Here is an 18,737-nt window from a genome sequence, read left to right as displayed (position 1 = left end):
TCTAGCCACTTCGAAATATAACTTTAGAGACAACACCACATATTCAAATCATGATGGATTTATTTGAATACCCTCCGAGCCTTGTCTTTTATCAGACCCTTAATCATAGTGCCAACTGCTTCCACAGACACGCACAAAAATGAAATGCAGCTTCTAAAATTCAAGAGATATCCAAGTTGAAATGTTGGCAAAACAAAAATTGGGTGTTGTGACATATTCTGGTATCAAATCGCTTCTGCGGTGCAAATTAATATAGCTGGCTATTTGTTTGCAAGATTCTATTGTGGTACCATGCACCTGGCCTGTGGTTCATGTTTTGGAGGACACAGGAGGATGCACCAATCTTGTAACTCAAATGTTCACTAATATATAGGCTCTTAAGAAATTGTTGGCAATGTTATTCAATGAAATGCTGCGCACCTTATTAAAATGTGGGTTGCATTTTAATTTACAGGATTCCAACATAAGAGCAGAAAGTGCGTGCAACGTTTACTGCATTAAAAGCAGTTTGTGGCACCTTCTCCCCACCGCTTCCCCCGGAGCGCAAAAAAAAAAAAAGAAGTGCCTGCAGTGGAAGGTCAGAGGTCAAATGTAATACCTTGTCACAATGGTGTTAGGTCATTTTTAGGTCGAGCCTAGCGCAGCGCGCATGCGCTACTCTAGGAAATCGGCCTCTTGGAACCAATTCTGCTTTTCTACAGCTCATATGTGTGGTGCCCACACGCTATTGGCCTTTGGGTCTGGCTTTAGCACGCAATTGGCCAAAGGCGTGTGGATGTCCCAGCTTTTCGGGAAATGTTTACTCCAGGAGCTTTTTGCTCTCGGGAGCCGGCAGCGGCGCACAGGAGCCATCTGTTTTGGGTCAGGTTTCCTTGCCGCTTTCATTAGAAGGCGCGTCCCCTCCACCCCGGGCAAGGGACACACCCCACCTCCACAGCAGTACGCTTTCACTGACGCGCTTGTTATTCTTTAACTGCTCTCAGCTTAACTCTGCAAAAAATAAATCGTGTCAGAACTTTAAATGCTTCAGGTGGAACTCAAATAAGAACATATTCTTTTGAAAGGCCGCTTCTCTTTTGAACTAGCGGCTGAATAGATCTGTCTCTTTCTATTTGTTGTGAGGGTTTGCTGGTGTCGCATATTTGGTGTTACGTTAGTTTCAGCAGAGTTATGGTGTGATTGGGTGTAGAATTGTCTACACTTCTGCAACAAAGCGCATTTTCCACTTTCAGACTTTTTATTCACCGGTAATATGTATTCAAATTGTGCAGCTATTTTTGCTGCCCCGGCCCCATTTTACATCATTGACGTATCGCATTTACTCTGCGCTGCGTGTTTTTCCAAGAATACATTTTTCTCACTGAGGAAAACGGAAATGAACGGAAATGCTTAAGCACCTCATAAAGAACAGGTCAAAGCTGTAGCAAGTACTTTAATCGCAGAAATATAACCACAAGTTTGCGTTCCACTGCCAAAAGCCAGGTTGTGGTTCTTACCTACCCTCTGCCCACCCCCCATATTTTGAGCATACGGCAGCAGAACTAAACAAATAATAATAATAAAAAGCTGAAAGGGAACCACCGCCAGCACTCGTGGCCCGTGCTGTGGTCTACTTACCTCCTTACAAAATATTAAAAGTGCCTGCATGCAGCTCTTTCGTAGTGAGTGGCTTACACATCCATTAAACAAATAACCAAAGCCGCCATCTGGAAAAAGCAGTTTCGTCTCTGTTCGCTCTGTATTTCCTTCAACATATTTAAAACATTTTACCTCCTAATTTACTGCTATACTTTCAATCTCCAACAGTCTTTTTCCCAGCTAAGGATTTAAAAAGATCTGCTTCAACACAAAGAAATGAATCATTCTTTGCGATGTTCCACGGCGTTTCCTGTGAATCTTTGGCAACAACAAACCCGTTCACAAATATCTATTTTATAAAGTGCTGAATTTCACAAGGAGAAATTGTGGCAGAAATTGCCTTTTTTTCAGAAATAGGAGTGCAACGTCATATATGTTCATTAGACACACGTTTCCATGTGTTTATGGGTGATGGTAAACTTAACTGGCAAAAAACATTGTCTGTACTAGGGGTGGGGGCACAAGGCATGGCTAAACACTTATAAGGTCTCACAGGCGAGACTAATTGGCTTTGCCAATACTTGTTTATTTATTACAGTCGACCTGTAATATGGAAATTAGACAGGCCTTTTTACTGCAATTGCAGGCTCCCATATACTATATTATGCATAACACTTGGCAATAACTACTTGCAATATATATTCATTGTAGAGTTTACAACTATGGTGCAGGATTAACACACATCAATAATTAACACTACAAAATGTCAAAGCCCATAGTAGGAAGTGCTGCGTAAAAAGCAAGTTCCTTGTGGCTGAATGTATCTTTCCTACTCAAAATAGGAAAGGGCATACCAGGTCCAAAATATGCTGCAGCGTCCCCTTAAATATACAGCATGAGCAAGCAAATTAAGAAGCACGAGTCACCACATTCTGCGGCAGTAGTGATTTTCCATTTTTCATTTAAAAAACACTTTTTTTTGTTAAAATCCACAATTTATCCACAGTTGTTGCATTAAATGGCGAGTGTGATCAAACCACAATAATGTGGAAAAAGCAGGGCTGCAGTATCACATAATTCATAATTCCAATGGCTCTAGGTAGAAGTTAGTGGGTGGACTTAAACAAGACATCGGCTGATTAACTTATTCTTTGATATTACCAATGTGCGCTCACCTTAAACTGCTAGTTGGGGTCGATGATTGCTAATACAAAATCTTTTGCATGCAGTGTTATACTTTGTCCGAGGATGTGCCATCAGTTTCAAATTAATCTATAGACTAATTCTGGTAAAAAAAAATCATAGAAAAAAGTAATACATATGGTGGCATTAAAGAGTGGCCCTGATTGTCGGCAAACATACACACTGTTGTGAAGCTCCATGCTAATGTAAATTGGTCTAAATGTAAAACAAACATTGGCAAAGCTAATAGGTCTGGCATGGACTGCCAGACGTTTGGCTTTGCCAGTGCTTATTTGTAAAATGTATTTTTGGGGGGGGAGTTACTAGGTCCTCAACAATTTAAAATTATATATATATATATATATATATATATATATATATATATATATCCAACACAAAGGTTTGCCTGCTAAGGAGTGAGCCCACAACAGGTATGTCCATTGCCAGCACATCTTTATTGCAAAATGCAGCGAGGAGACTGCTCAGCATCACAGTAAATTAGTCCTGCTTAGCCTGACGCGTTTCGTGTTTTCAACACTTCTTCAAAGGCACCGGATGCAGGGGCACAGTCACGGCGATTTTCGGCACCATATTTAAATGTTCAACCCCGCCCCGATGGGCGTGGCCACCCCTGTGGCCTGTTGGTTAATGTAGTGCTTGTATTCCTCCAGTGAGATGCAGTGACAGTGCTTGCAATCGTCAAATTAAAAGTATTACCTCAGTGGGGTTGTGATGTTGCGCTTGGGTCCCCGCTGCAACGTGATATTTACAACATCGGCTCCTGTCCCATATGCAGCGGCGTTGTTGGCGTCACTGCTGGCATGCTTGCAGCACTGGGGCTCACTCCGCGGCTCAGGCAAAAGCCGCATAACATCCAACACAAAGGTTTGCCTGCTAAGGAGTGAGCCCACAACAGGTATGTCCATTGCCAGCACATCTTTATTGCAAAATGCAGCGAGGAGACTGCTCAGCATCACAGTAAATTAGTCCAGCTTAGCCTGACGCGTTTGGTGTTTTCAACACTTCTTCAAAGGCACCGGATGCAGGGGCACAGTCACGGCGATTTTCGGCACCATATTTAAATGTTCAACCCCGCCCCGATGGGCGTGGCCACCCCTGTGGCCTGTTGGTTAATGTAGTGCTTGTATTCCTCCAGTGAGATGCAGTGACAGTGCTTGCAATCGTCAAATTAAAAGTATTACCTCAGTGGGGTTGTGATGTTGCGCTTGGGTCCCCGCTGCAACGTGATATTTACAACATCGGCTCCTGTCCCATATGCAGCGGCGTTGTTGGCGTCACTGCTGGCATGCTTGCAGCACTGGGGCTCACTCCGCGGCTCAGGCAAAAGCCGCATAACATCCAACACAAAGGTTTGCCTGCTAAGGAGTGAGCCCACAACAGGTATGTCCATTGCCAGCACATCTTTATTGCAAAATGCAGCGAGGAGACTGCTCAGCATCACAGTAAATTAGTCCAGCTTAGCCTGACGCATTTCGTGTTTTCAACACTTCTTCAAAGGCACCGGATGCAGGGGCACAGTCACGGCGATTTTCGGCACCATATTTAAATGTTCAACCCCGCCCCGATGGGCGTGGCCACCCCTGTGGCCTGTTGGTTAATGTAGTGCTTGTATTCCTCCAGTGAGATGCAGTGACAGTGCTTGCAATCGTCAAATTAAAAGTATTACCTCAGTGGGGTTGTGATGTTGCGCTTGGGTCCCCGCTGCAACGTGATATTTACAACATCGGCTCCTGTCCCATATGCAGCGGCGTTGTTGGCGTCACTGCTGGCATGCTTGCAGCACTGGGGCTCACTCCGCGGCTCAGGCAAAAGCCGCATAACATCCAACACAAAGGTTTGCCTGCTAAGGAGTGAGCCCACAACAGGTATGTCCATTGCCAGCACATCTTTATTGCAAAATGCAGCGAGGAGACTGCTCAGCATCACAGTAAATTAGTCCAGCTTAGCCTGACGCGTTTCGTGTTTTCAACACTTCTTCAAAGGCACCGGATGCAGGGGCACAGTCACGGCGATTTTCAGCACCATATTTAAATGTTCAACCCCGCCCCGATGGGCGTGGCCACCCCTGTGGCCTGTTGGTTAATGTAGTGCTTGTATTCCTCCAGTGAGATGCAGTGACAGTGCTTGCAATCGTCAAATTAAAAGTATTACCTCAGTGGGGTTGTGATGTTGCGCTTGGGTCCCCGCTGCAACGTGATATTTACAACATCGGCTCCTGTCCCATATGCAGCGGCGTTGTTGGCGTCACTGCTGGCATGCTTGCAGCACTGGGGCTCACTCCGCGGCTCAGGCAAAAGCCGCATAACATCCAACACAAAGGTTTGCCTGCTAAGGAGTGAGCCCACAACAGGTATGTCCATTGCCAGCACATCTTTATTGCAAAATGCAGCGAGGAGACTGCTCTGCATCACAGTAAATTAGTCCAGCTTAGCCTGACGCGTTTCGTGTTTTCAACACTTCTTCAAAGGCACCGGATGCAGGGGCACAGTCACGGCGATTTTCGGCACCATATTTAAATGTTCAACCCCGCCCCGATGGGCGTGGCCACCCCTGTGGCCTGTTGGTTAATGTAGTGCTTGTATTCCTCCAGTGAGATGCAGTGACAGTGCTTGCAATCGTCAAATTAAAAGTATTACCTCAGTGGGGTTGTGATGTTGCGCTTGGGTCCCTGCTGCAACGTGATATTTACAACATCGGCTCCTGTCCCATATGCAGCGGCGTTGTTGGCGTCACTGCTGGCATGCTTGCAGCACTGGGGCTCACTCCGCGGCTCAGGCAAAAGCCGCATAACATCCAACACAAAGGTTTGCCTGCTAAGGAGTGAGCCCACAACAGGTATGTCCATTGCCAGCACATCTTTATTGCAAAATGCAGCGAGGAGACTGCTCAGCATCACAGTAAATTAGTCCAGCTTGGCCTGACGCGTTTCGTGTTTTCAACACTTCTTCAAAGGCACCGGATGCAGGGGCACAGTCACGGCGATTTTCGGCACCATATTTAAATGTTCAACCCCGCCCCGATGGGCGTGGCCACCCCTGTGGCCTGTTGGTTAATGTAGTGCTTGTATTCCTCCAGTGAGATGCAGTGACAGTGCTTGCAATCGTCAAATTAAAAGTATTACCTCAGTGGGGTTGTGATGTTGCGCTTGGGTCCCCGCTGCAACGTGATATTTACAACATCGGCTCCTGTCCCATATGCAGCGGCGTTGTTGGCGTCACTGCTGGCATGCTTGCAGCACTGGGGCTCACTCCGCGGCTCAGGCAAAAGCCGCATAACATCCAACACAAAGGTTTGCCTGCTAAGGAGTGAGCCCACAACAGGTATGTCCATTGCCAGCACATCTTTATTGCAAAATGCAGCGAGGAGACTGCTCAGCATCCGGTGCCTTTGAAGAAGTGTTGAAAACACGAAACGCGTCAGGCTAAGCTGGACTAATTTACTGTGATGCTGAGCAGTCTCCTCGCTGCATTTTGCAATAAAGATGTGCTGGCAATGGACATACCTGTGGTGGGCTCACTTCTTAGCAGGCAAACCTTTGTGTTGGATGTTATGCGGCTTTTGCCTGAGCCGCGGAGTGAGCCCCAGTGCTGCAAGCATGCCAGCAGTGACGCCAACAACGCCGCTGCATATGGGACAGAAGCCGATGTTGTAAATATCACGTTGCAGCGGGGACCCAAGCGCAACATCACAACCCCACTGAGGTAATACTTTTAATTTGACGATTGCAAGCACTGTCACTGCATCTCACTGGAGGAATACAAGCACTACATTAACCAACAGGCCACAGGGGTGGCCACGCCCATCGGGGCGGGGTTGAACATTTAAATATGGTGCCGAAAATCGCCGTGACTGTGCCCCTGCATCCGGTGCCTTTGAAGAAGTGTTGAAAACACCAAACGCGTCAGGCTAAGCTGGACTAATTTACTGTGATGCTGAGCAGTCTCCTCGCTGCATTTTGCAATAAAGATGTGCTGGCAATGGACGGATGTATGACGTTAAAACGCATACTTTTACAACGCATACCGTTACAACGAGACTTTTACAACGCAAATACTATTACAACGCATGTATTTACAACGCATTTTTTTACAACGCAGGTACCTTTACAACGCATACCATTACAACGTAAGTATTGGTAAGTATATATAATTTTTTTAATTGTAAATTATTTAAAATTAATATAATTTAATGTAATTGTATTTAATTTAATTTAATTTCATTTAATTAATTTAATTTAAATTTAATTTTATTTTATTTTTACCCTGTACCCCTGTACCCCAAAAACCCAAAACTGACCCTGAACCCAAAAAATACCCCTTTACCCAAAAACTGAAAACTGACCCTAAACCCTAAAAATACCCCTTTACCCAAAAACTGAAAACTGACCCTGAACCCTAAAAATACCCCTTTACCCAAAAACCCAAAACTGACCCTGAACCCTAAAAATACCCCTTTACCCAAAAACTGAAAACTGACCCTGAACCCTAAAAATACCCCTTTACCCAAAAACCCAAAACTGACCCTGAACCCAAAAAATACCCCTTTACCCAAAAACTGAAAACTGACCCTAAACCCTAAAAATACCCCTTTACCCAAAAACCCAAAACTGACCCTGAACCCTAAAAATACCCCTTTACCCAAAAACCCAAAACTGACCCTGAACCCTAAAAATACCCCTTTACCCAAAAACCCAAAACTGACCCTGAACCCTAAAAATACCCCTTTACCAAAAAACCCAAAACTGACCCTGAACCCTAAAAATACCCCTTTACCCAAAAACCCAAAACTGACCCTGAACCCTAAAAATAACCCTTTACCCAAAAACCCAAAACTGACCCTGAACCCTAAAAATACCCCTTTACCCAAAAACCCAAAACTGACCCTGAATCCTAAAAATACCCCTTTACCCAAAAACCCAAAACTTACCCTGAACCCTAAAAATACCCCTTTACCCAAAAACCCAAAACTGACCCTGAACCCTAAAAATACCCCTTTACCCAAAAACCCAAAACTGACCCTGAACCCTAAAAATACCCCTTTACCCAAAAACCCAAAACTGACCCTGAACCCTAAAAATACCCCTTTACCCAAAAACCCAAAACTGACCCTGAACCCTAAAAATACCCCTTTACCCAAAAACCCAAAACTGACCCTGAACCCTAAAAATAACCCTTTACCAAAAAACCCAAAACTGACCCTGAACCCTAAAAATACCCCTTTAAAAAAAACCTAACATATAACATTTTAAATATAATTATATACTTACCAATACTTACGTTGTAATGGTATGCGTTGTAAAGGTACCTGCGTTGTAAAAACATGCGTTGTAAATAAATGCGTTGTAATAGTATTTGCGTTGTAAAAGTTCCGTTGTAATGGTAGTGCGTTGTAAAAAATGCGTTGTAACGGGTGTATACCGCAATGGACATACCTGCTGTGGGCTCACTCCTTAGCAGGCAAACCTTTGTGTTGGATATATATATATATATTACCTACTGGCGGTCGCCAGTAGGTATATATAGTTAGGATTTTTTCTCTAGGGGATTTTTGAAAATTCTATGTCTAATAACTTTGGCGTTTGTGGACGGAATTGGCTGAAATTTGCAGGAAAATGGAACATTTTGTTTCTGAGCAGCCACTGAAAATTTGGGGGGGGTTTGTCAAGGGGGGGCTGAGAAAAAAGGGGGGTCCCAAAACGTGTTTTTAACATTGAGTTTTCCATAGGGCGGTTGGCCTCACTTTTAGCCCGAACGGCTGAATGGATTTGCACGAAACTTGGCAAAATTGTAGGGACTGGTAGCCCGATGTGCCCTTGCTAGGTCTCAATATATGTGCTGCAGTGGATTTTGAGAAATTAACGTTCAAAAAAAGATATATATCTGTAACAGCGGACCGGGCAGCGCTCCAGTTCGCGTACTTTTCGGGTTACGGAGCTTTGTGAAGCGAAGCTGATTGGTTCTCTGGCGTCTGTAAACATTCCAAACAGTCCGTAGCGGCCGCCATCTTGTCTCTCGGTAGGATCGAGAGACAAGAGGAGGCCAAAGCGAAGGGGCAAATGACCATAAGGGGGCATAGTAGATCCTCCCTGACCCCCTAGGTTTGATGTGGAGGTTTTAAAAGGGCCCCGCGGGGCAAAAAAAATAAATAATAATAATAAAACGGCTGAATGGATTTGCACGAAACTTGGCAAAATATTAGGGACTGGTAGCCCGATGTGCCTTTGCTAGGTCTCAATATATGTGCTCCAGTGGATTTTGAGAAATTAACGTTCAAAAAAAGATATATATCTGTAACAGCGCTCCGCTTCGCGTACTTTTCGCGTTACGGAGCTTTGCGAAGCTGATTGGTTCTCCGGCGTCTGTAAACATTCCAAACAGTCCGTAGCGGCCGCCATCTTGTCTCTCGGTAGGATCGAGAGACAAGAGGAGGCCAAAGCGAAGGGGCAAATGACCATAAGGGGGCATAGTAGATCCTCCCTGACCTCTTAGGTTTGATGTACCATTTTGCCAAGTTTGGTGTAATTCCGTTCAGCCATTCAGGCTGTAGACGTATCTAAATGTCCTATGGAAAATTGCATGGGGAAAACACATTTGAAAGTGTTGAAATTTAGAACCAATTAAAATGTTACTTTGGTTTTGTATTTGTGTGTGATGAAAGCTAATTGGTTATGTATATATCTAAAATGAGAGGAAACCACAGCCATTTTGTGATACTACTGTCTGAGGTACATTTGTGAGGAATTTTTGGTGCTCAATTTCTGGTGTTTGATTTACACAGTACTAACACTTCTCCTACTTTTAAAAAGGTGAGTTGTTAATTTGTAAGGGGAACTATGTTGTACAGTTTAAGATAATTTGAAAAATGTTTTCTGTTATTTATTTACAGTCCTTCTGTTATACTAAATACTTGATAAAGTTAGTTTTATATTATGTATTACTAAAAACGATAAATGAAAGTGATTATTTTTTTCTGCAATTTACAGCAAGCAATTTCAAAATAAAATGGCTCACAATGAAGAGACCGTGGCAATTTCTTTTGAATTATCCACTACATTTATTGAAATTGACAGCACCAATAATGAAATATTCTCACAAGGAGGAGATGACTTGAATGATTTTTTTTATCAATCTCTTGATGGCGAATTTATCGAATGTTTGGAGACCATAGAGTTACAAGAATCATCATTGCAGACTTTTCATGAGGAGATTCCTGATGAGTTGATTGACGAGGAAATTCCTGATGAGGACATGTTACTAGTTCTTTCAAATTTTGAAAATTCAGAAGAATAAATTTATATTTAGAAATCAAAAATTGTTTGAGACATTATTCATTTTTATTTTTAATTTATGAGGTTGTAGCGAAGTGATTGTAGTATAAAATGAGACTTATAGTATAGAGTGCAACATTTTTATGTTACATGATAAGTTTACTCATATTTACTTTCCTTCTCCCACTATATTATCTCCAATGTGTATTTGACATCTCTTCTTCATCTCCGGCCTCCTTTCTCTCACTGTCTGTGTCTGATGCATCTTATCGCTGCCATTTTGTGTAATTACAGAAGAGAGTAAAATAAAATAGTTCGGAACGTGAAAAGGGGGCAAAGTAGAGTACCCCTCACCCCCTAGGCCTTCTCAGGCGGTCCCAAAAGGATCAGTTTCTGTTTTCCTGAGAGATTATGGTATGAGTTCCATATACCACAATAACTTGCATTACAACATGCAAGATATCTATCTCCTATTACCAACTTTTGGAGATATTCGCGCTAAGCGCGAATATCTCCAAAAACTAACACCTGCCCTGAGCAGTTCTTAGCCATGTTATCCAATGGGAGGTGGATAACATGGCTAAGAGCATTAGCTCGGTAATGCATGAATATCGCTGACTTTTTAGCGATATTCATGCATTGCGGCCGTTTTTTATCGCATTTGCGATAAACCTTGATAATAGCAAGGTTTATCTGCGATAATTTCTGACGATGCTTAGCGGTAAAAAATTCGTTGCTAAGCATCGCTTGCGATAAATATCGCTTAACTTTGGTAATATGCACCGTCTGTTAACGTTCGATTCGAAGGAAATGAGGAAGTGTTGAAAAACATTGTCTGCGCCATCTTGCCTTTTTTGAAATGCCACACTTTTGTCGTGCACGGCAGCCATTTTAGATGCCTTGACCAGACCCACTCTCTGCACGCTGTTGATCCGTAGCATGGCTCCCCACCCTCGCAAGCATCTTCCCCAGGCACTGGTCACCCCCGCTCTCTGTCTTATGCATCGGCAATAAACCTCCCCCATCTGCGCTGCTCTTCCCTGAGAATCACACTCTGTGCCCGCCCGACACCTCCCTTTCGCCCTATTCACTACCGCACCCTCTGACACTCCTCTTCCTCTATGTCCGATTGTCCAGGCTATCAGCTAGCCCTGCAGATGTAGTTTATGGCCCCAGCTGTAAAGAATCACCCCTCTTCAAAGGAGTTATAGTAGATCAAGGCCCACACCCGATGAGATCCGTCAAACCACACGCGTTCCTACTATCTGAAAACCATCCTGTATTGTGATTGGGGAGGGGACCGAGCCTGAAGCGGAAGATTCCAGGGATGACTCTTTGTACATCAAAGTTTTTACAATTATGTGTCACATTAAAAATATATAGCACTCCAACAAAGTAGTAGGAATATAAAACTTTAATAACATATAAATATATACAACAAAACAAAAACAGTAAAAACATTTAAACAATGAAGAGACCGTGGCAATTTCTTTTGAATTATCCACTACATTTAATGAAATTGACAGCACCAATAATGAAATATTCTCACAAGGAGGAGATGACTTGAATGATTTTTTTTGATCAATTTCTTGATGGCGAATTTATCAAATGTTTGGAGACCATAGAGTTACAAGAATCATCATTGCAGACTTTTCATGAGGAGATTCCTGATGAGATGATTGAAGAGGAAATTCCTGATGAGGACATGTTACTAGTTCTTTCAAATTATGAAAATTCAGAAGATGTTGCCTGGGTGCCGCACTGATTTGGGTATCCGGCATGGGGCGTCCCGGGGGGTGGGTTGTCAGTAGCGGTCTGTTGTGCGAATAGTTCCAAGGCAGCAGAACGCGCTGAAATCTGGATGGCACGAAGGTGATGTCTAGTAAGTTGCCGCCCAGCAAATAACGGCGTGGGGCGCCGCGGGGGGGGGGGGGGAGGCAGTCCAAAGTTCCGTTAAAAGGGCAAAGGAAAGGATCGGTGGTTTGAACCATCAGTCAAAAAGGCGAGGGGGTGCAACAATTTTTCCTACCGGGTCACACTGTGCTTTCACCGGAACTGAGGTCTGCAGGATTCTAGTCATTCAAACTGAGGCTGGCGCCAGCATGGGAGCGCCGACGTCCCGCGGCTACAGTTTCGTCACTCCACGGGCGATCATGGCAGTCATTCCCCCTCGGGGGTGTCTGCGGGGGTCGGGGACTCCCGCGGCTCCTCTAGAATCTTCAAGGTCGTGGAGGACTACGGTGGTGGAGTCAACCAGTGACCGGGCCATTTCTTTATGCTGGGCCCGCTCTTGCCAGGTCGACCGCCATTTTGAGAGTTCGGTAGCTACTGGCGATCGCGGGGTCAAATGAGCGGACGGGCTCCACCCTGCCGGGCGAGACGTTGCAGCATCGCCACAGTGGAAGAACCCTTTTCCGGGCGCCTGGAGCGCTGAGGGTGCAGCTGGGAAGCCTCCACCTGGGGAGGCGGGAGAGGCTTGTTCGCACCGTCTCTCCCTCCCAGTGCACCCCACGGCGTCTCGCTTGACATTTGTTATGGCCGGACCAGGCGATGAGGACGAGGGGGGGGGGGGTCGGAGGCATGTGCAAGACATCCCCCCCCAGTGTTGTCGCAGCCATTATAAAAGAAAGAAGAAATGTCCCGTCCGTCTTTGGGCCGGACCTCCGGTGGATGGCGGCCGGACGCCCTTTGCTCTGGCCCCATGAACGGGTTCCTTGGCTCATCCGGTGGGGCAGGCCTTGGCGTGTGGTGCCTCTCCTGGGCCTTTCGTGCAGTGGCCTCTCCACTCCCAGGCCCTCCATGGATGCTGGCCCAGACTGGGAGAGAGAGGGTCTAACCTGCAATTCTCCAGGGTTACCGCCACCGCGGCCGGATCCCGTCGGCCTCGGCCTCTGGTTGATGGTGGCCGGACTGGGAGAGAGAGGGGAGGGTCGAGGACACGGACATTCCCCCCCCTGCAACTCTCCAGTGTTGTCAATCCCCCTGGCCGGGTCCCGCTGGCCTCGGCCTCTCCTCCGGCTACACCCTACGTGATGATCTCCTGGCCGACGGTTGGCAGCAGGACCCGCCTTATATGTGTTGCTTCCGGTTGGGCGTAGCCGCAAACCTGTTGCACTTTGGAAGTTTCCAGAATGGGGCGGATATCTGCTGACTTGTATCTTTCCCAGTTTGCCGTTATTTGGGCGTGGCAGGCGGTGGGACAGACACGTTTTGGGGCAGTGAGGGGCGATGAAGCCTCGTTGCCTTGTGGCCGTTGCAATGTCACACTTGGTTTCTCTTACTGTTTTCAGGTTTCTTATTACGGGCTTACTTCTAACGTTTCTTGTTTCTAGGACAATAATAGGTTTTATCATTACGTATTGTTATCGTTTCTTTGTTTGTTTGTTATTTAATAAAAAGTTCATCAGTGGCCTACTGATTTTCATTTTCCTATTCCTTTCTTTCCAGGTTGTTTCATGCTAAAGTTTCTGTTAACAGGATACAGTGATCACTTCGTTATTATTGCATATGTCCTTTTCACTAGGGGTGCTCTCTGGTCGGGCCAGATGACCTATCTCTAGTAAATGGTCCGGGTGAAACAGGTGCATCAATCAGTGGGGAGTAGATAGGCATGACAGATTACAACGGGGGACAAAGGTCCGCATTACCTACCCTTTCACTACTTGCAAAGATTTTCCTACGTTTATTTGCAAACAGGGAATACCTCCAAAAAGAACCAATTCCCAAACAGTCAATGTTCGGGCAAACAATCAATCAATGAGGAACGAAATAGGCACGACGTGTTAAAGGTTTGCGTTACCTACCTTTCACTATCTGCAAAGGGAGAGAGAATATTCCTATTCTTCCTCGTTTGCAGGCAGAGAAGATCCTTAAGAGAACTAACTTCGAACAATTCAATGCTCGATTCAAACAATCAACAAGGGGTACTGTGAACACAAATGAACGCCGCTTATGTACATACACATTGCTATTTTCAACAGGTTGTTCCTAATGTTTCTATTTTAGCCAGGTCAAAAAGAGATCCCATTAGTGGCCTACTGATTTTGCTCGATTCCTTTTGTTTTTTTACACGATTTTTCGCTATCTGCAAAGACTAAACAGAGTATTGTGACTCTGTGCTTGTTTGTAAATAGAGAATGAACCAAAGAGAACAATCAATCAAATGGAGAGAGAAGCAGGCACGACGGATTACAACGGGGGCAAAGGCCTGCGTTAACTACCCTTCACTATCTGCAAAGAGAGAGTACTCCTAATAGAAAAGAGGGGGGGGGGGCAGCATTCAAAGCAGATCAGTGTGCATAAACACGAAAATGTTTTTACTTACCACGTACTTGACATTCGACAGCTTATGATATTTGCTATTAAAAAACCATTGAAATTCACTGAAAAAACCATAGGTTATAGACCATATATAGTTAGGAATTAGCATTTACAAAACCTTGAAAATTCACTGAAAAAACCATAGGTTATAGACCATATATAGTTAGGAATTAGCATTTAAAAAACCTTATTTTACTCACACAAAACCATTGAAATTCCATATATAGTTAGTTGTACTAACTATATATCGCGCACCCGCAATCCACTGCTGATCATGTCACATATTACATCACTCATGACATGGTCAGTGACATCACTGATGACATCACTGATGACATCTCAAATGACATCACTGATGACATCACTGATGACATCTCAAATGACATCACTGATGACATCACTGATGACATCTCATTTGACATTACTGATCATATCACTGATGACATCATTCATGTGATAATACGATGAACCTCTTCAGACTCTAATATAACCTTAGATACACTCAGTGTAAACACAGACTCACAGATTGTCATTCATCCATGAAGTTACACACACACCTAGTCAGTCATGCAAACAATCAATCACACCTCCATTTTCCCAACTATACAGTTATACACACCTTACTTATTCAAACATATACTAAAACATATTTACTCTCTTATACAATCCTGGATACAAGTTCACAATGATGCATACAGCCACTCACACATTCACTGGCTCTTATGCACAGTTATTTATATATGTCAAGTCTCACATGTACTGTGTTTTACATATGTACTTACTTTGACATGTAGCACTGAGATATCCATTCACTCACCAATACACTGATGCACACAGTCAACCGCCCATACAGCTGTTTCCACATGCACTTTTGAACCCATACATCTAGTGAATCAACTGCTCACACATCTATGCACAGAGTCATACACCTCCCAGCCACCCACACACACACTCAGTCTCCCATACAAATACTTGGGCAACCAATCAATAACCCATATAGTTACTCATATAGCTACTGAACAACACATGCAGCAGTTTTCAGAACAACAGACATAATGATGCACAAATTAAGACAGTTTAGTCACTAACCCATGCACTCAGTGAGACACATTTAATCACTCACTCATACAGTCAGTCATGCACCTACTAAATCCTTCATCCAGACACTTATACATCCACTCAAGACATATTTTAACTTTACAGAATAATACAGTCACTGGATGTTGTCATCAGTGATGTCATTTGAGATGTCATCAGTGATGTCACTGACCATGTCATGAATGATGTAATATGTGACATGATCAGCAGTGGATTGCGGGTGCGCGATATATAGTTAGTACAACTAACTATATATGGAATTTCAATGGTTTTGTGTGAGTAAAATAAGGTTTTTTAAATGCTAATTCCTAACTATATATGGTCTATAACCTATGGTTTTTTCAGTGAATATATATATATATATATATATATATATATATATATATACATACATACATACATACATATATACACACACACACACACACACATACACACATACACACTAAGAGTGATGCCTTGCAGTTTATTGATAATTTGACCAACAACGATTTGAATTTGGGGTTTTCTAGTGAGATCAGTAACAATGCAATATGTTTCTTTGATGCTGAGATCTTTATTCAGGATGATGAATTAAGAACCAAAATTTACCGTAAACCAACAGCTGGCAATGCCATATTGCACGCCTCCACCCACCATCCCGCATACTTGATCAGAAGCATACCATATGGAGATATGCTCCGTATTAGAAGGATCTGTAGCACTGATCAGGACTGCTGAAGCTCAGAATGAGTGGAGGGATAGATTGCTGAGAAGAGGCTATCTGCCTGAACTGGTGGAAAAGGCCATGGGGAAAGCCAATGAACCTGGTAGATCAATGGCATTGGTAGGTACATTGAAAAAGAAAGAAACAGAGCAGTATGAAACCCGGCTAATCTTAACCTACAATAGTCAACATCAAAGCATTCGCAAAATTGTGAATAGCAATTGGGCTTTGATTGCCAGTGATCCTGTTTTGGGACAACAAATGCCCCATTCTCCTAGCATTACATACAGGAAGGCTAAATCATTGAGCAACCATCTAGTTTCCAGTAGCCCAGAGGTTAGGATGAATAGTTCATGTCTCAACTTCAGCAAAGGGTTCCTCAAATTCTCTGCCTGTAAAACCTGCAGGTTTGGGGTAAGCAAGAAGGAATACATGACTCCCCTGAGTAACAAACCCACAACCATACAAAGTAAGTTGACCTGCAAAACGGAGTACGCGGTATATGTCCTGGAGTGTCCTTGTGGCCTGCGCTATGTGGCAGCATCAAGGTTCAGGTCCACAAGAGGATACTCCAGCACATACGGGCCATTACCAACGGCGATACCGCGTACCCGATGGCAAGACATTTTGAGGAATTGCAGGATAATAATACAGCAGGTCTGAAATACGTTGTGATGGACAAGTCCCACCACAGGGAAGGGGTGGGGACCGGGAGTCTCAGCTACGCAAACTTGAGACTAGGCATATTATTCTTATGGACTGTAAGGCACCAAACGGACTGAATACAAGTGAAGATTTTTACACCTATCTTCACTAGGTCATTAGGACCGAATAGTACATACTAGCTGCCTCATATCTCCCTGATACTGTTTTGAACCTTTGTTATGTAATGTTATTTTGAATTGCCATTTCTTGCACATGGTTTGCACTTTATTAATAATTTTTAACGTACTCCCATATGCGATTTGCACAAGGTCAGTCGGATCTAAGTGGTTAAAAATCCATAGGCTCATTTAGGCACAATTATCCACTTTAACATGGATACATCAGTGGAAGGCTGGCAGATCAACATAGACATTTGAATGCTGCTCTCTCATGAGGTGTTTTGTATGATTTTTTTTATTATTAAATATAAAATCCTTTTATAAGCTGATATTTATCTATGTTTTTATAAACTGGAATTTGATTGCCATTATCATCAGACATTTTACAACAGCACGACATTGCGAATTTATTTAACCGCATTTATTTATATATCTATTTTATTTAAATATTTTTGTGGTTTTTATAATATTTATTATATATGCTGTTTGAACTTATGTGATATATTAGCATAGGAGGTGAAAAGGTTGTTCAGCATTAATGTATTTTACAGGCATTTGAACTACTCATGACTAACTACTATTGATATCTGTATAGTATGTTTTCCATGTTTATTATACGCTGGGAAGTACGTCACTCACTTGCACTTTAAATAATTTTCAACTTCCTCACTCATGTCATGTGATCAAGGCCCCAATTGGGCTGAAACGCATCATGGCAGTGGTGTCGGGCATTTAATAAAATATATGCACCATCCATTGGGTTCGCCTCGTCTAGTTTGCAGAGCAGAGCGTGATTACATCTGAAGGGCGATTCATAGATAGAGAGATAGAGAGATACATATTGGTCTCAAGAAGCACCCATGTCCATAGTTGTCCCAGGCACAGATGGGAACTACTTTGTGTGTGGATGTGTTCCCAGAGAAAAAGCTGAATGCATCGCTCACAGAGAACATAGCCAATGGCTGAAGTGGGATGATCCATTGCCCCATCTGTATGATATAGAGGACGGAAGAAAATGTGAATGATACAACAACAAACCAATAGAAGGGAGCTAGCTAAAAGCCCCTGCAAGTATACATTCTATGTAACTTTAGGAGAATTAAGTGGTCTTGGCTAACTGCAGACCTAAAAATAACTAAACAGACTTTGTTCTGTATAGAATGGATATGTGAAATAATGTACTGAATGTGATAGTACTTTTAAGATGTGACATTTTCCCTGATGCATTGCAAAGAAAGCATTCCTTAGGAGATGGAACGTTACATAAACAGTAAATAGTATGTGGTGAGAAAATAATCCTACCCTGAAACCCACTATTTGTATATATTGTTAGAGAACTGGTGACAGAAACTCATCGATGGCTATGCTGTTAAAGCTAGTCCTAAAATCTGATTTTTGGGCATTTTAGAAACTTCTATCCAGGAAAAACTTCTGTTTGTAAACAACTTTTGCAGCCATATAAGATGCAGAGATCTGACAAAGATATAAAAAAATAATTTAAAGGAAAAAAACATTTAAAGAAAAGCAAATATATTGACAATACATGTTATGCAAATAGTTTAAAAAAAAGTTTGGCTATGACACAAACGGTCAGAGTAATGTTTATACATAGCATATTAAAAGTTGCAAAGCAAGCATTAGTAAAGCCAATAGATCTCACCTTTGGGACCTATTGGCTTTGCCAATGTTTTTTTTTTTTAGCAAACAATGAAGAAGAAAAAAGCTGCAATGACAAGGCTTC

This window comes from Lissotriton helveticus, chromosome 2_1, assembly GCF_964261635.1.
Source record: "Lissotriton helveticus chromosome 2_1, aLisHel1.1, whole genome shotgun sequence".
NCBI classification, from domain to species: domain Eukaryota; kingdom Metazoa; phylum Chordata; class Amphibia; order Caudata; family Salamandridae; genus Lissotriton; species Lissotriton helveticus.
This window is presented reverse-complemented; position numbering follows the sequence as displayed.